At 41.6% G+C, this 17,231-nt stretch overlaps 1 protein-coding gene across 3 annotated transcripts in view; it reads right to left on the minus strand.

Annotated features, from left to right (window-relative positions):
• LOC119656610 (LIM domain only protein 3) overlaps window positions 1-17,231 on the minus strand; it is a 315,382-nt gene that overhangs the window by 199,002 nt on the left and 99,149 nt on the right. Inside the window, exon 1 of one of the 3 annotated variants that reach the window (XM_038063048.1) lies at window positions 15,773-16,340. The exons of the other annotated variants lie outside the window; for them this stretch is intronic. The gene's annotated coding sequence lies outside the window, so the exon portion shown is untranslated. Of the gene's footprint in view, window positions 1-15,772; window positions 16,341-17,231 lie in introns of those variants that run through there. 3 annotated transcript variants of the gene reach the window in all.

Consider the following 17,231-nt stretch of genomic DNA (forward strand, 5'->3'; position numbering starts at 1 on the left):
AGCGCGGACAGCAGAGTCCCCAAGAAAATCCGCAAAAACTTAATCTTCGTTGTTTGGCCTGAAATCATCCTGGCTGACTGGAGTCTACATAGAGGGGAGAGTTATTCCAAAAACCTAAAAAATTCTAGCGAAATTGATGCACCTCCACCACCGTCGACACAGGCTTGCACGCCTCTACGCTAGCCAGGCTCAAATGGACATTCTCGATAAATCTCAACAGCCTTTTAGGTTTGTTGGGACAGTTCTCGTCTCTAAGTCGATTCCGTCACCAAGGATGGATTCTTGACCATCGACTAACACAGAGTCATAACAGATTCGGTTATCAAACATCACTGCGTTATAATGGATGCAAAACATAACTCCGACACCTACATATTGCCTAGCATAAGAAGGGCAAGATATAATTGCAGACTGCACATAGCCAGGGGATCCTGTGTTAGGTCGAGGTTTTACTCATGGAAACAAACCTGAAGACCATATCGCTCAACTAAGATCGAGGTCTGTTGAGTTGGGAAATCCCACTTAAGACCATTCTGAGAGCGTAACTTTTCTCCTGCAGATACCACAAAGTAGACAATAAATTGAAAAGTTTGGTGCAAATCCTATTATTATTAACAAATGTGAACAATAAGTCAAAAGACCGCGGCATAATAGGCAAAGCTGTGTCATTACCATAGCGTTCCTAAATTATATGCGATGATATTTTTGGGAACCTGAAGTAGCTCCTCCTAACATCTTTATCATGTAATTCCTTAAGAGGGTCATCCCGTGTGTCGGATCCTCTAAATCGATTTTTTCTCGAAACCCCATGTTGAAAATCGGCTGCCACCATAGCCCAAAATCTTTCCAACCAAATTCTTTGAGATTTTCATGACTTATTCAGAACATATTTCTACGGTCCGCAAACTAGGATAATTGGGATTCATTCAGTAGTTTTTTTTTTATTCACTGAAGAAGCCGTAAACGTTTTTCAAACGAGTCTCCAATTACAACGAAAATTCAGCAGTATCAGTGGTCCACACCATAATCTGCTTGCACAACCTTTTGTCCTATCCGGAAACAAACGCCAGAAATGTATTTCCAACATACAACATAATCAGGCCCCTGGCCGAGCCATGCAATGCGTGGTAAAGACAACAACAAAAAGCAAACGTTAATGATAAGTTTAGAATATTAGAGGATTTCAATTTCATTTAGCATGTCAGTGTGTTATTGATATTTAGTTGCAGTAAATTTACACGGTAAAGTCAACTTTGAGCTACTGTAATGGTGAAAGAAATTATCACTTTCGCGGATTTGGCGGAACTAAAACTGAGGCTGTATTGATTAGCAGTCGTAAACTGAAAAAAAAATTTACGGTTTCGTGTGGGACAACATGAGATAAGGTCCAAGCCTTTCATCAAATACCTCAGCGTAGTGCTGGATCATCGATTGACCTTCAAGGAACATTTGAGTTACGCCATAAAGAAAGCAACGAAAGTTCTAGCTGCGTTAACTGGCATGATGGCCAATATTGGAGGACCAAAACCACCGAGGAGGCTGTTGTTAGCCAGAGTTCATTCAGCCATTTTTCTGTATGCAACAACCGATTTGGACAAAAGCCCTTAATTTTCAGGCATAAAGGAGAAAATTATCTTCAGTATATCGCCTAAGTGCCTTAAGAATCGCTAGCACATTCCGAACAACGATCATTCCGTAAATGCTCGAATCCCAAGAAATGTGGAATGCAATTATTGCTGCATTCAGGAGGAGCTTAGAGCGCTTACGAAAAAGCGGAAGGGGGGAACAATTCTCACGGTAGGTATAAGCCGGTAAGGCTTTAACCCACCCTACGATATAATGTCTCTAGATAGTTCCGTGGGGCACAGCGGGTGAGGAGAGATGGTTTTAGTGAGTTAAAGTCCCACACTGTGACTTTCGATGCTTTCCAACTATATACAAGAAAGCAGACAGACACACAGACAGCAAACGGATTTTAATAAGGTTTTAAAATGAAAGATTGCCTTGGAAGATATTTTTCCTATTTATTGGCTAAAAGTATCTAATTCAAATAAATACATATTTCAGGGACCAACTGTCCTCTTCTTCAGTGTTTTATCTTCTTTTTTAAGACATCGGCTAACAGACAACCTCCTAATTCAAACCATGAATAAGGTTTTGTTTTCAACAAAATCTAAAAAATATCAAGAGTGGAAACACGAGATCTACTCTTTTTTGCCTGGATTCGAAAGACAAAATGAGAATGCACCATTAGAGACCTAACTGCGACCACCATTATCCAACCAAATACTGCACGCCCATTCGTACCTTCTTCCCCACAAAAAGAAAAGATGAAATCGAAATCTCGAAAAGAATCCCAACTTTGCTGTTTGACCTAAGACCATCCTGGTTGGCTGCAGTCGAGGAGAGGGGAGAGCTATCCAAAAAACCTGAAAAAAAGTTAGCGAAGTAGAAACAGCCCCATTGAAAAGCCTCGTTGACGTGCCCTTGCACGTCTCCCCGCTAGCCAGGCTCCGACGGACCTTCACGATCAATTTCGACAACATTTTAGGTTTATTGGGATAACTCTCCCCTCTAAATCAACTCCGGTCACCCAGGATGGCTCTTTCACCATTGACTAATACCCCGCGTTATGATCGACGGGAAACAGAGCTCCAATGTATTAGGTTGGGGAAAAAGTAATGTCGTATTTTGTCAATAGATGGCGACACTTAAACATATCCTGTGTTGTACTTATCGCATCGGGTCATACTATACGGCGATTTGAAGATAACAATCTGTGCTACAAGTGTCTCTTTGACAGTGTTGTGATCGTACGTTTTAGTCTCAAGTTATAGCGCATCAAAGATGGAGTTCACCAAGCAAGAAATTCGTCATATTTTACGATTATACTACCGGAGAGGTAAAACTGCAACGAAGGCGACGAAACAAATTTGTGAAGTTTATAGGTCCGATACTGTAACGATTCGCACAGCACAGCGTTGGTTCGATCGATTTCGTTCTGGTGTAGTGGATGTCGAAGATACACCCCGTACTGGTAGGCCAATCGTCGTAGAAACCGATAAAATCGTCGAAATCATCCAAGTAGACCGGCATGTGAGCATTCGGTCGATTGGCCAGGAACTGGGTAAGGACCATAAAAGCGTTTGTAACCATTTGCAGAAGATTGGATTAAAGAAAAAGCTGGATGTTTGGGTGCCACACGAGTTGACGCAAAAAAACGGAACGAATTCGACCCAGTTTCGAAACGGATGGTGACTGGTGATGAAAAGTGAATCACGCACGAAAATCTTAAGTGAAAAAGATCATGGTCGAAGCGCGGTGAACCGGCCCAAACCATCGCCAAGCCCGGATTGATGACCAGGAAGGTTTTGCTGTGTATTTGTTGGGATTGGAGGGGAGTCATCCACTATGAGTTGCTCAACTATGGCCAGACCCTCAATTCGGTCTTCTACTGTAAGCAACTCGACCGTTTGAAGCAGGCGATTAACCAGAAACGGCCAGGATTGGTCAATAGGAATGGTGTTCTGTTTCACCAGGACAACGCTCGGCCTCACACATCTTTGATGACCCGCCAGAAGCTACGGGAGCTCGGATGGGATGTCCTATCGCACCCACCGTATAGTCCGGACCTGGCACCAAGTGATTACCATTTCTTGCGGTCCATGCAAAACGCTTTTGGTGCTACTAAGTGCGCCTCAAAAGAGCCTTGCGAAAACTGGCTGTCTGAGTTTTTTGCAAAAAAGGAGGGGGGGGGGGGGGTTTTATAAGAGGGGAATACTGGAGTTACCTTCTAAATGGCAACAAGTTTGCGAACAAAACGGCGCATATTGGACTTAAATCAGATAATTCTAAGTATGTTAAATAAAGCGTTAAAGTTCGATCACAAATACCACATTACTTTTTCCCCAACCCAGTATATCCACGGCACTCTTATGAAGAAACATTAAATGCTAACACCTTGCCGCCAAAGATGGTGCCTAACATAAGAGGACCAAGAAATAATTGCAGACTGCTCAAAGCCAGTGTAGCATTTTTGATCCTGTGGTAAGCGGAGGTTTTACTGATGGAAACAAACCTGAAGAGCATACCGCTTAACTAAGGTGAATGTCTGCTGCGTTGAAAAATCCCCCTCAAGGTCATTCCAGGAGCGTAGTTTTACTCCTACAGATATCACAAAATACACAACAAATTGAAAAGTTTGGTGCAAATCCAACTGTTATTAACAAATATAGACAAAAGGTCAAAAGGATGCAGCACGATGCGGCATTACCGTAAGGTGTGCGAGATAGCATTCCAAAATTATTCGCGATGATATTTTTGGGAACGTCAAGTAGCTCCTCCTAAAGCCTTTAACATGTAATTCTTTAATCAGAAGGAATATGCCGCATTGACGCACCTGGCATGAAAGGTGCTAACTTAGTGAGCCAACAGAGCTAAGTGTGAATAGTGCAAAACCATATCTGAATTGCAAAGTGAAATTCTGTGGGTTCAGATCTGCTCAAGTTAGTCTTGTGATTAGACCAAGAAATTATGAACTGATCCCATTCAGCTTGTTGTAGCCACAATTTGTCAGGTCCATTTTTTATTCAATGACATGCGTAAGTGACGATCGCCTACAAATTTTCCAAATACCTCACTTTCCTGCATCCAATCCATTGCACACAACTTGATACGCCAATAAATAAGATGTTCATCACTTAATTCACTGTTGTGCTAAGCAACTGTCCAAACAACTACGTAAACAAATAAACAAATAATACTGTTAGCGCTGTAGAATGCCGCAAGAATACGCCGGATATTTTTATTCTGTAGCATCTCAAACGTCACTTCAGGTGAGATACGTCTTTCGATACGTTTTTCACAGGTAAATAAATGAATAACGCATGAACTGAAAGGCATTTCAGATATCATACATTAAAAAATTTTGTATAAATTAAATTGTTTGGTAAAGAAAATTACCCACATGAAAACATAGTCATTGAACTTGTTTTTCCTTCAGCCAAGTTCTATCCGTATTTGACGCACGTGTCGCTATTGCGCCAGGCCCGGGCTAAATTCGGTGATACCAAGGAGTCTACAAGAATCTGAAATTAGCTCAATCCTGATTGCGTTAATTTACAATCTAATTAGCAATCAAGATTACTTTATTTGGTTGTTTAAGTAGCTCCGTTCCGGCTGATAGCAGTCAGGGGGTATACGCTCACTGTCCGCCGAGGGAAGGTGATGAGAAGGAGATTTTCTGTGCTGCGATCGCGATAAATTAATAAAATGTTTGTTGATATTATTTTTTGTTTGCTATGATTGTTGGCGTAATTCTGACTTTTTATTATTCTATTTTCTATCTATTTGCTCGCTACATTTCTTCAAGATGGATCAATTATTACGCAAGAACGTGAAGAATTCACATTCCCAAATATACATATATTTTTAGAAAGGCATCAGTTAGATACTCTGAGCTTTAAACTTACGACTTTACCGATGGTTCTTCCCTTAATTTCTATCCATCTTCTATCTTGTTTCTAGGTCCATCGGAAATCTGAAATGTCGCGATGACAATACTATTGAGGAGATTGGACACAGACGAACTAAGATAGGCATTATCAGTGGCATCTTTGCATTGTTAAGAAGATATTAATACTTTCCTGGATAACTCCGCCATGAATTCCATTTTTCACAAAAGATAATTTTATAATTGTTAAGGAGAAGCGGGAAGGTCACGATATCTCCATCCAGTGCAGACTTCAGGAAAGATTGCGAAACTCCTGAACTTTCTCTGCAACATGCAAAATGTCATTATCATGGGAGACTTCAATGGAGGCTCGGTTAACTTGGCGAAAGGTAGCATCCTTACAAATAGCATCTGTAATAACGACAGATGCAGACCACTGAATAATGGGGAGATCACCTTCTTGACACTAACATACTCCCTAGTGTGCAAGTCTTCAGTACCGGATATATCACTAACAAATGCAGCAACCACGTCCTGGAACTGGGAAAAAAACTTAACACATCCTGCTCGAACATATTGATGCAGAGCCTGGAAGCTACGCATAAAGATGCTTACAGAACAGCTAACATCAAACTTAGGGAATTGATCCAGAACCTACAGGTCCAAAATGACCTGAAAAATTTGACGGGTCAAATACAGGAGCAGATCAATCACATACAAAGTTAGGAGAACCACGAGGCCCAAGGCCTGGTGGAATAAGGACTTAGCATCTCATCTAAAGGATTCATTTTTTCATTCAGATGGGATCCCAGATCCGTAGTAGCGATGAAAGCTTTCAGACAAATTCCAAACTACGAGAATTTTCTCAAGACCAAACAGACAAGTAAAAGATGGAAGGAAGAATTGAATAGAATAAAAATAAACTTCTGGAATACTTTATAGGAAGAAATGTCCAACCAGACCAACACCAAACAGTTCTGACTAAAGATCAGGGGACTCAAAAATTTTCAGGAAGAATCCAGACAACTTACATCATGGGATAAAGATAAAAAACAAAAATTTCTCACAGAAATAGAAGGTCACTATGACCAGAGATCTGTATCCCTAGATACAACACCTTATGCGGACTTCAACACGAATGATCTCAACAAAGTTCTTGCTAAGTACAAGAGACAGTCCGCTCCAGGAAATAATAAGATACTTTACTTTTATGTAAACTGGCTGAATAACGAAATCAGCGCGCTTAATGGGGCTTGAAGGCCCTCCAACCACCAAAAGAATGGAGGCCAAGAGTCAAGATTATTCCAAAACCCACATTGATCCGAACAATACCATGAACTTCAGACCTATCTCCCTAATAAACGCTTTCGCCTAAAATTCTTAACGGTATCGTCAAGGAAAGACTTTCCTTCTTCCTAGGAACAAAAATCCTAAATCCGGATCCACTTGATGTCGGACCGGACCAAATGGGGAGTATGGTCTAACGATTTGCCTCTACCCTGGTAAGAAACCATAAGGCTGTCTTCGTCTAATATTTTCGAAGTTTAGGTGCTAAGACATAAACGAAAGGTCCGTGGTCCAAAAAAAGAGAGAGTAAATTACTTCCCATATGGTCCGGTCGACATCAAGTGGATGTGGACTTAGGACCCCGCATCTTTAGAAAAAAGGCAGAGATTTCGCGGCATTTTTTCCGGAACTGCCCATAAAAATACCAGCTTTCATCTCAATAAACAGTGTAGCAATTGTAAAAACTTTCAATAGACTTTACTCAAACCATGTCTACAGCAAACCTTTCCTTCGGAAGATTGGCAAAATCAACAATGACAATTGTCTAAAGTGTGGCGTGCAATAGACCACCTTATTTTTGAGTGTAAGAAGCACAGTGTAACTAGGAACAAATTCAGCTGGAAAGACCCTTTCAACTCTCGAAAAGTCTTTCCGCTTCTCTCACTTCAAAGCGGACATTCCCAAGCCCGCTTCTAACCACAATCCTATCAATATCCTACAATGTGCCAATGACCTCACAATTTACGCCTCCAAGAAGGACATGATATGCAAGAAAGCCCGTCTGAATTCATATTTGGTCGAGCTTTACTAACCTACTAAATTTAAAAAGTGGAAACTAGCCCTTAATCCTGAAAAGTGACAAACGATTGTCTTCAGTGGGAATAGAATGAGGATAAGTCTTCTGCTACCAGGAACCTCTTCCTCAACATCAATTCAGTTGCCATTCCCATCGTTAAACCAGTCATGTAGACCGTTTAAACAGCGCCTTCAATCAACCTACCCTACTCCTACCCTTCGGTTCCATAAACCAAATCGACAGAAGGTCGTTTTGGATTCATTTTCTGGACAGATACCTCCACCAGACATATGGAGAGGTTAAGGCGTAGGCTATCCATCGAGGCCGTGATGGCTAGATGCACGGTGTGTCAAGCACACCTCGGTCCCCTCTGTCACCTCTGTCTTCTAGTTGCCGAGTATGTACGAATTGAGACCCACAAGGAATATTTGCTTTATAGGAACCAATGCCTGTAACTTCTTGTTTCCTATAACATGATAACCGTCTGTTCCACAGAGAAGTATGGAGGTCGCTATTGCCATTCTTAACATGCTCTTCCATACAAAACAAACAGGTCAGACACTTCCCTTCCCATTCCCACACCCTATCCCATCCCTCTTACTCTTCCTCTCAACCTTCCATCCAAATAAATCAACTAGAGTGATTGGAGACTTTTGTAATCTTTCCTTCAGGTACAAAGCATTAACCACAAGTTGTAACTTAACTTAAGTTATCCTCTAAGATCTTTTAGTTTAACTACTTTTTAAATTTGTGGTCTTTATTAAAAATAATATTGTTTGACAAAAAAAAAATTTGTTTCAGTGAGGAACAACAGGGCAGAAAATAGCATCAATTCCCGCCTATTGCCTCGGTGTCGTTGCTCCGAGTTTGAACCCCAGCTGGTTTTTGTGCTGTTCCACTTCCGTATCCTTATTACTTGCATAGCATTCAATATGATGACAATAAAACTGAAACAATACTTCATTAAAAACCATATAAAAGTACCAAAAAAACTATGAATTCTGTCTGCTTCACAAAATGGTGAACAGGAGACATATAAACATTTTCATCAGATAGGAAAGGCACGCAACACGAGAACTTTTTCCCTAAATTATATCGGAATGTGAATATCGTATAAAAATTTACAACTCCACCCACGGATCATTACCGGCAATATTGAGCAGAGATAATGCATTGCCTACTAAGCGCAAAGTAACTCGATTTGATTCTTTGTCATCGCATCAGCGATCCTCTCAGAGGATGTTACTATCAGCTCTTCGTTAGGCAGCTCCAGAGGTATCAACCGTCAGAGTCGCCCTAAAAGTTTTCGAGACATTCCATTCACAAAATTTGCTAGGCTTCAGGACTAAGCTGCTAGAATTGCGGAGATCAACCAACAAAAAAGCAAGGGAAAAATGCTGACCAAGCTTCAAATCTTTATTGGGACTTCAATGTTCTATGCCTGTCCTTGATGATTGTCTTCCAAATCTCTTTTTCAAAAATATAAGCAGCATATTTAACTTCTCGCTTCGGTTAATTTTTAACAAGAGTTTTCTTGAGGTACCTTTCGAGATAAGTGTCCCTCCCCCTATCCTTCTGAATCAAAAAGACGAAGCTTCATTGGCTTAAAATTACCGCACTATATAACTCCTTTGCTCTATGTTTTAAATCCTGAAGAAGTATATACGTCAAAGGCTGCATTTCGACATCTCATTGCGAAGGAGCCGTATGGGTTTCAAAGAACGCCCTAGATCGCAACTAACTCATTGGAGCTTACCAATTTCGTCGGTAAATTTTTGAATGAAGGAAAAGCTGTGTACACAATTTACACTGACTTCTCCAAAGTTTCGATTCCGTTCACCATACCCTACTCCTCAAGAGACTCTACACGTATAACTTTTCATCCACTGTTCTCCCCTGGTTGAAGTCTTAACTTAGTGTTGGAGTAGGTGAGGTCATCTTCAACAGTTGCATATTAATTTATTTGTTTCCCTCATCTAAAGTCCTCCAGCATTCCATCCTTGATCCGTTCCTATTCTCACCCGCCATTAATGAGCTTCCTTTCTTATTTACTTGCCCCGTCTTCTCAAGCTTGAAACTATTTTCTATTGTTGACAAAACACTATCTGATTAGCACTTAATATCAGCAAAGGCTTCCCGTAAGTTTAGTCCTAGAAATCTCCTTCTCCGACACCTGTTTACTATTTGGATGATCAGTCTTTATCAGTTATTTCTGCTTATATGGATCTTGGCGTTTATATTCGACACTTCTCTTCAATCTTTAGTATATTGATATTCACGCGTAGCATTGGTTCCCTGGTTCCCTGGTACACTAACGGATCCTTTACGAGAGAGGAAGCAACCGCCGGAGTCAGTGGTCCAAGGAAAACGCACTTTTAGCCAATGGGTTAGATGTGCCACCTTCAACCCTAAAAGGAACTACAAGGAACAGAACATTGCTATTCTAACTAACGGCCAAGCAGCTATTAAGGCACTTAGGTCCTACCAGGTAAATTTCAAACTGATATAGGAATGCCTCAACAAACTGAATACGCTCATCTCTTATGGCTATTACGCTAAAAAATGAAGAGGAACAAAGGCTGAGGGAACTTTACTGGGCAAACTTACCAGGAATAGAACAATCCAGGGTGCTACAAACCCAACCGATAGAAAGGTTGTTTAAACCTCACCAGGAAGAGCCTCCGGATAATAGTGAGAATACTCACTAGTCACTGCAGGCTAAACTACCACCTCGGGAAGTTAGGGATATCAATGTTTTTAAATCCTGTGAGGAGAATGATGAAACCTCCACACATGTTCTGGTACATTTTCCGACAATACCAAATGCCAGGTTGAAACACTTAGAAGTAGGGAACATAATAAAGTTTTTGTCGGTTGAATGACATATTATAGTTTCCAAGTATACGCAGTAGTACGTGATCCATCAACGCTAGAATCCGTGGGTCTGCATCTTTGTTAAAGAAGATATCAGGCACCACGACGAACAAAAAATTTAGACGACAAAATGGAGTTTGTGGCTATTGGTATATAACGATTTAACAAAGATGTGAAGATCTCAATATATTCTCCACCCTGGCCTGGCCTTCGCTCGACTATGCAAACTTATTGGAAACTGTGAAGATCAAATATACAAAGGAAGCTTCTGGATAAGGAAATCTCAATTGTAGCTCGACGAGAGGTAGTTCTAATGCGTAAAAATCTGACGCTTTAAGGGCACGTAAACCCTGGAGAAGGCTGTTGAAGACTTTCATCCTTTTAAAAAAAGTGTTAAGTCTTCAATATTTCAAAATCGTCGATTTACAATAAGGGACCTTGTACGGATCACCAACATCTCCTCAATGAATTTTGAAAGGCCACTTGGGCCTCCGATGCGTTGCGTCTCGTTTTGTGCCAAAACAACTCAAAATTTGTTTTGAAGCGCGTGTGAAAACGTTATTTCTGACTACCAAAACGTCACTAAACGCACCATTATGGGAGATGAGACATGGATCTACGAATACCACCCGGAAACAGTCAGCCCATCAAGTGTGAAAAGTGAAGCGAAATCGAGAAAAGAAACCACGTCAATTCCAATCAAAAATCAAGAGAATCGAGTATAACAAATGTTCCGAAGATTGGTTGGTGCCAAATGAGAGTACTTTGAAGGAGATGAAACATATTTTGGATGCAATATGATATGAGCTTCACACACCTTTTGCACAGAATGTCCAAAACCAATGACAGAACCAGACATCCCACCGGTTACCGCGGCTGCCATATAAGGACATATTCCCAAAAAAGAAGCAAGCAAAATAAAAAAAATAAGCGAAGTGACACGAGCCAAGCAAAGAGGGACAAAGATTTTACAAAGTTTGACCAAACTGGATATTTATTATGTCCAAGCTGTGGACGATCTCTTACTAAAATTAAGGTTCAACCTATTTCTGCTCCTTTTTCCAATGTCTTCCAAAATTGAAAAATAGCAACAATTCGCTGCTATCAAACTTATCAACTCTCAGATGCCCAGCGTCCAAGTATTCGTTGATTTGTTGAAAGCAGACTTTTGCAGTATTTCAGAGATTCAAGAGTAGGTATAATGTCAACTCCACTGGATATAACACATATCCGAAATGATTCTAATCCCCGCACTGTCCTTTTAATCAAGAAACGCTTTGATTTTGAGGAAGTTGTCATCAAAAACCTGCTCACCTCTTCCGCTGCTGCGGCAATAGTAAAGCTACTGATAATAGGCAACTTTTGATAGTCTATATAAAATGTAAATTCCAAACTGAGGAACCGGGCGATAACTTCAAAGTCTTGAGAATCCTCCAGTCGAAGTGAAGGTCCTGGGGGCTTATTGTGAGTACCTGCCGTGTAGGCATAATCCTATGGTCCTCTTGAGGCACGGATTGATTTTTAAACGACAATCAGAGCCTCGTCATGACTGGCACAGGGGTATTGGTTAACACTGAGTGCAGGATCAGCATTCATACCAGTGAATGCAAAACCTATCTAACACCTCTGCCGCAACCAAGGGGTATGGTACCCGAATTGTACAGCGCAACTCCACGCTGGAGTTCCGCGATGTAGGCATAACCTCCAGTAAGCTTGTAAAGTCGATGATTTTCAATACAACTCACTCCCCTATGATATCATCTTACACCTGAAGGTCGCATAGTAGCAGTAGCAGTAGTGGCGAAATCATGTAACAAGGAATTCACTCGTAAACTAGCAAATGTTAAAATTGGCGGAAACATGTTTCAACGCATGAAAAGAGTAACGGGGGAAACACCAATCCGGCAAATAGTTCTCAAAAATAATAGGGATTCCCCCTGCAGAGATGCTAGAAAACCAAAGTGCTTGCAGAATCTTCTGAGCAGCCACTCGGGAGTACTGCAAGGATCCGTTTTCGGTCCAGCTTGATTCACTTTGCCGATGAGACGCTTATCTTCTATGAACCTCAATTTCAAAAAAGCACTTAAAGCCATCGAGGAATGTTTGGTAGATCGCTCCAAATACTACCACAGCTAGGGTATCAAAATTAACGATGAAACAAGTCGGGAAACCGGAAGCTGGGCGCTTCAGGAATGAAAGGTTTCGTTTGCTTCTTGTGTGAGTATATTTGAGGGTAGAACTATCCCATTTGTACGTAGCCCGTTAAGAATATGCATTTAGAATGTCAGATTTAGTACTTCGGGTTGTAAATTTACACGGTAAAGACAACTTTGAGCTACTGTTACTTTTGTTACTAATAGTATGATTTTGATCAAACTTCAAAAACACCCGCCTTTTTAACAAATCTTAAAACTAAAACCGGCTTCGAAAAGTACTAATTAAGACCTTTCATTTGATACCCCACATGACTACATTTGTTGAAAAAAATGTGTACTCCCCCTTTTACATGTATGGTTATAACCCCTAAATCTCAACGTAGGAGGATATGACTCACTGCATGTCTGGGGGTCCACAGGTCTCACCTTTTCACCAAATTTCGTGTCAATTGGTATAGCCGTTTCTGAGAAAAGTGCCTTAAAAACGATACTCTGCTTACCAACCGTCGAGTCGCAAAGGATAGATGGAGAGAATATTTCGAGCAGATTTCAACTGAAGAATTTGTTCATCCTCCCCTTCCACAATCATTGCCGACATTTGAAGCAATTCCACCTGTCAGCGCAACTGGTTCTCAAAGCTGATGGTGAGGAAGACGGGGCGGCAACCCTCTCGGGCAAACCAAAACCAAGTGGCCGAGGAAAACCTCTATAGTGGTGGCACCAGGAGACGCTGTACGTACTTTGCCTTGCCGGCCGTGAGCAACAGGCGAATGTTCCAAAGGCCTAATCAGGGCGATCAGACCCGAGTCTGCACGGGGACTACTGGTGCCATGGGAACCGAGATAGCCCCTGAACTCTCATACTTCGGGTGAACTCCCGTTGTATGTGAGTACAGCTCGATTATTTGCGGTTGGCCCCCTAGTAGGAGTTTCATGGGGGTTATTGGTTATCCTCAAGCGAGAAGAGACCTTCGGGCCTCGGTGTGGTGTTGCGTTTCAACATAGGTGCCGTATTCCTTAGTTCGGTAGAGATTATGTAGGTCTTGCATCCACCAGTATGAATGCTAAACCATGCACTTGGTATAGACTAGTAACTTTGTTGCTTGTCTCAGTGAGGCTCTGATTGTGGTCACAAAATCAATACCGTGGGATTAAGTCGTCCAGACAGGTGCTCACGTTAAACCCTCAAGGACTTAACATCCGAAATGAGGATATCCGCGATCGATATGGGGTTGCATCGACCATGAAAAAGTTGCGAGAGAGGCGTCTTCGATGGTATGGTCACACAATTCATGCTAACGAGAATTCACTTGCGAAGATTGGTCTGAACATCGAAGTCGATGGTAAACGACCAAAAAGCAGGCCGAAATAACGGTGGCTTGATACGCTGGGTGAGGATTTAAAAGCCTCGAGATTGAACCCAGATCAGGCAGTTGATAGAGCCAAATAGCGAAACCGATCACGACGGGCCGACCCTGCTTGTGAACAGGAGAAAGGCTGAAAAAAGGAAGAAGATATGTCTATCTCGAGTGAATGATATTGATATATAAATAAAAAACTAAAACGAAATGTTTCCCTGCAATCCCCCATTCATCTGAGCTCATTTTGTTGCGCTATTGACGAATTGATATATGTTATAATGACGTCATACACGTTTTAGAATACACGAAATTCACATAAAATGTGAAAGTTTCACTTTCTATAACTTTGTTAATAATAGTTGGATTTCCTTCAAACTTCTCAAAGTTATGTCTTATGTTATCCCTTATACCAAATTGTACTTCTCCCTCAAGGGAGTAGAAATTTCTAAAATATGGAAAAATATGGAACTTTATTTGTGGACATTTCGGAACGAAGTGTATTTCGCGGCCTAGATTTCGTTTGGGTACACTACTGTTATGTTTTTCTGATTTTTCGGTTGGATAGGTTCTGAGAACGAGACCTGTTACAATTTCTGGGGTCATATTTTCAGCCTTCACTCCCCTACGTTTCACCCGATGTCAAATATGACCAGTTTTGAAAAGTACTAATTGAACCCTTTCATTTAATACCCCACACGACCATATTCTGTGAAAAAAATGTTGTTGAGCCCCCTCTTAACCTCACTACAAAATGATGTCACTTGCTATATGTAAAGAGATTCACAGACGACACCTTTTCCAAATCGGTACAGCCATTTCCGAATAAATCGGATGTGACAGACAGAAATGCTGGACTATCACTGGCAGAGCTGTTTTCTGATTTAGTACTGATCACTAAGCCCAGGAAGGATACGTCTATAAAGAGACGAAATTATACAATCCTAGCCTGCTCTCAAATATCTCGGGGTGGTTTTCAATCAGAAATTGAAGTTCAAACAACATTTGCAATATGCAGCTGCAAAGGCGTCTGACATCAGTTCGTTGATCGCTAGGATGCTACCGAATATAGGAGGCCCAAGACAAAGGGGTCGACAATTCATTTCAACAGTTGTTACTTCGGTGTTATTGTACGCAGCACCTGTGTGGACAACTGTACTGGGTAATATTGACAACAGAAGAAGAATAGCAGCAGCTTATCGACTTAGTGTCCTTTGAACATCCTGCGCTTAACGAACGACATCCGACGACGGAGCATGTATAATAGCGAGGATGATGTCTATCGATATCCTGGCGACTAAAACCCTACGGATTCGCTAAGCTGGTGAACCTAACGCGGCTCGATGACAGTCGACACAGGATCTATTACTGGTAGAATGGCACGGAATACTATACCAGGAGAAATTTAGGAGGAAGAAAAAGAGGGAGAGGATCAACATCTCGAATAACAGTTAAATACTGATCCAGCCCCGCGACGTAATACCATAAGGCAGTCCCGCGGAGTGAGTGGATGGAGAAGGAGGTGGTTTTAGTGGATAAAAGTCCCACATAATCGTATGGCACAAGTCAGCGATAGATTTGGAAGTTTCCCACTTACAGTTAAAAAAAAAGACAGACAGACGGACAGAGAGGCATCGACTCGATTCTAATAAGGTTTTGTTTCACACAACACACATCTAATTATTAAGGCCTTGTACATCAGGTACTAATTAATAGGCTATGACTACCACCCTTTAAAAGACCGACCCTTTTCAAGTAGCCACAAAATTACAACTTCAGCATGGATAGTCTATCTGAGCTTGACTTTAGATAACCAGAACCGTAAGAGAAAAACTTAAAGATGCACTTACATAATTACCGGTGTCCACAACTATCGTGACGGTTTTACTTTCAGCTAAATGCAACTGCTTGCAACAATTAACTTCTGCTGAATCGTTGGGAAGGCGGTCCCGGACGACTCTCAATGGACCCACACAAATTTCAATTCACGAAACTCACAAACTACAATTCTCACTTCTCACTTTTCTCAACACTTGAACGGGAACTTCAATTAACAACAATCTGAGATAGTGAACAGTTGAGATCTAAGAATTTCCCTGAACTCCGTGAAAATCACTCTCTAACCCGAATCAAATGCGAATTTCCCACACAACCGCTGAATCTGAATTTTCACCGGAAGTTGAAGGTCGTACAACGATGCTAAGCCCAACTGCAACTAGAATTCAGCAAACACTGCACGAACTATGGACGATTTATTGCTAATGATAAATTTCACTGGAGTAACGATAACGCGTGCTAGACCAAACACACACGAGTTGCTCGACGTCTGTCCGTCGAATAAAATTGCTACAACACATTCGGTCTGATATCAAAGGCAAGTGAAAATATCAAAGCAGAGAACTGAGTCGCACCGGGAAACCCCGAGCACCCTTTCTCATTGTCGCACCACTGCCACACGTTTTCCCGCCACATAGGAAAAACATTGGAAAGTCTTTGAAATGCGAAAGCATTGCCGGCAACGGGAGCGGAAAATTTAATTGTTTCAAGCGCGCAATGCCCGGAAAAGTGCAGCAAATACACACGTAACCTTCGACATGGGAAAACTTCATGGTTTCCATCGTTCAACGCGAGCATGTTGAACGACCTCCATGGACGAGGGTGTATGCGTGTGGCGCCTGCAATGCATTTTCCAGGGGGCGGCTGTAGTGGGATGCCGGTTAATAGATGCGAGCACGTTTTTCCGCCTGCAATCAGCTTTTCCGAGCACATGTTTACTTCCAACACGGAGGGGAAATCGAGTGAAACTTGTCAATGTGGTGGAGTTATTTCCCTGGAATATATCCAACTCCCATTCGTTGAGCTCGTCGTCGTTTGGCATCGTCATTATCTTCGTATGCTGTGCAGTGCCAGCATCCGGTCTGGAGCTTTTCAGTTTTCACATTAACCAATGCTCCCCATCCGCCCCCAAACGAGAAGTGGCGCTCATTGATAATCAAGCTCAGCTGCCCGCCTCCTGGAGCAAATTCTTAAAAAATTGGGGGTGGAGCTCGGACGTATTTTCTTTTCACGCCGTAGACGATGCCGAGTCAGATTCTAATGATTTCAAGATGACTGACAAACGGTCGTCTCGTCCAACCGGAAAATTTATGTGGGAGTTTTCTCGTCCTTTCCAGTCGTTTTCGTTGTTTTTTTACAACAAAATGTTACTATAAAAATGTATCCATGGATGCATGTATCTAAACAAGACATAGTGAACGGAGGAGCTTCGGGAGAAGTGGCGCGGGGTATCCCTTACGATAAAGGAACAAT

The sequence above is a fragment of the Hermetia illucens genome, chromosome 5 (genome assembly GCF_905115235.1).
Source record: "Hermetia illucens chromosome 5, iHerIll2.2.curated.20191125, whole genome shotgun sequence".
Lineage (NCBI taxonomy): Eukaryota > Metazoa > Arthropoda > Insecta > Diptera > Stratiomyidae > Hermetia > Hermetia illucens.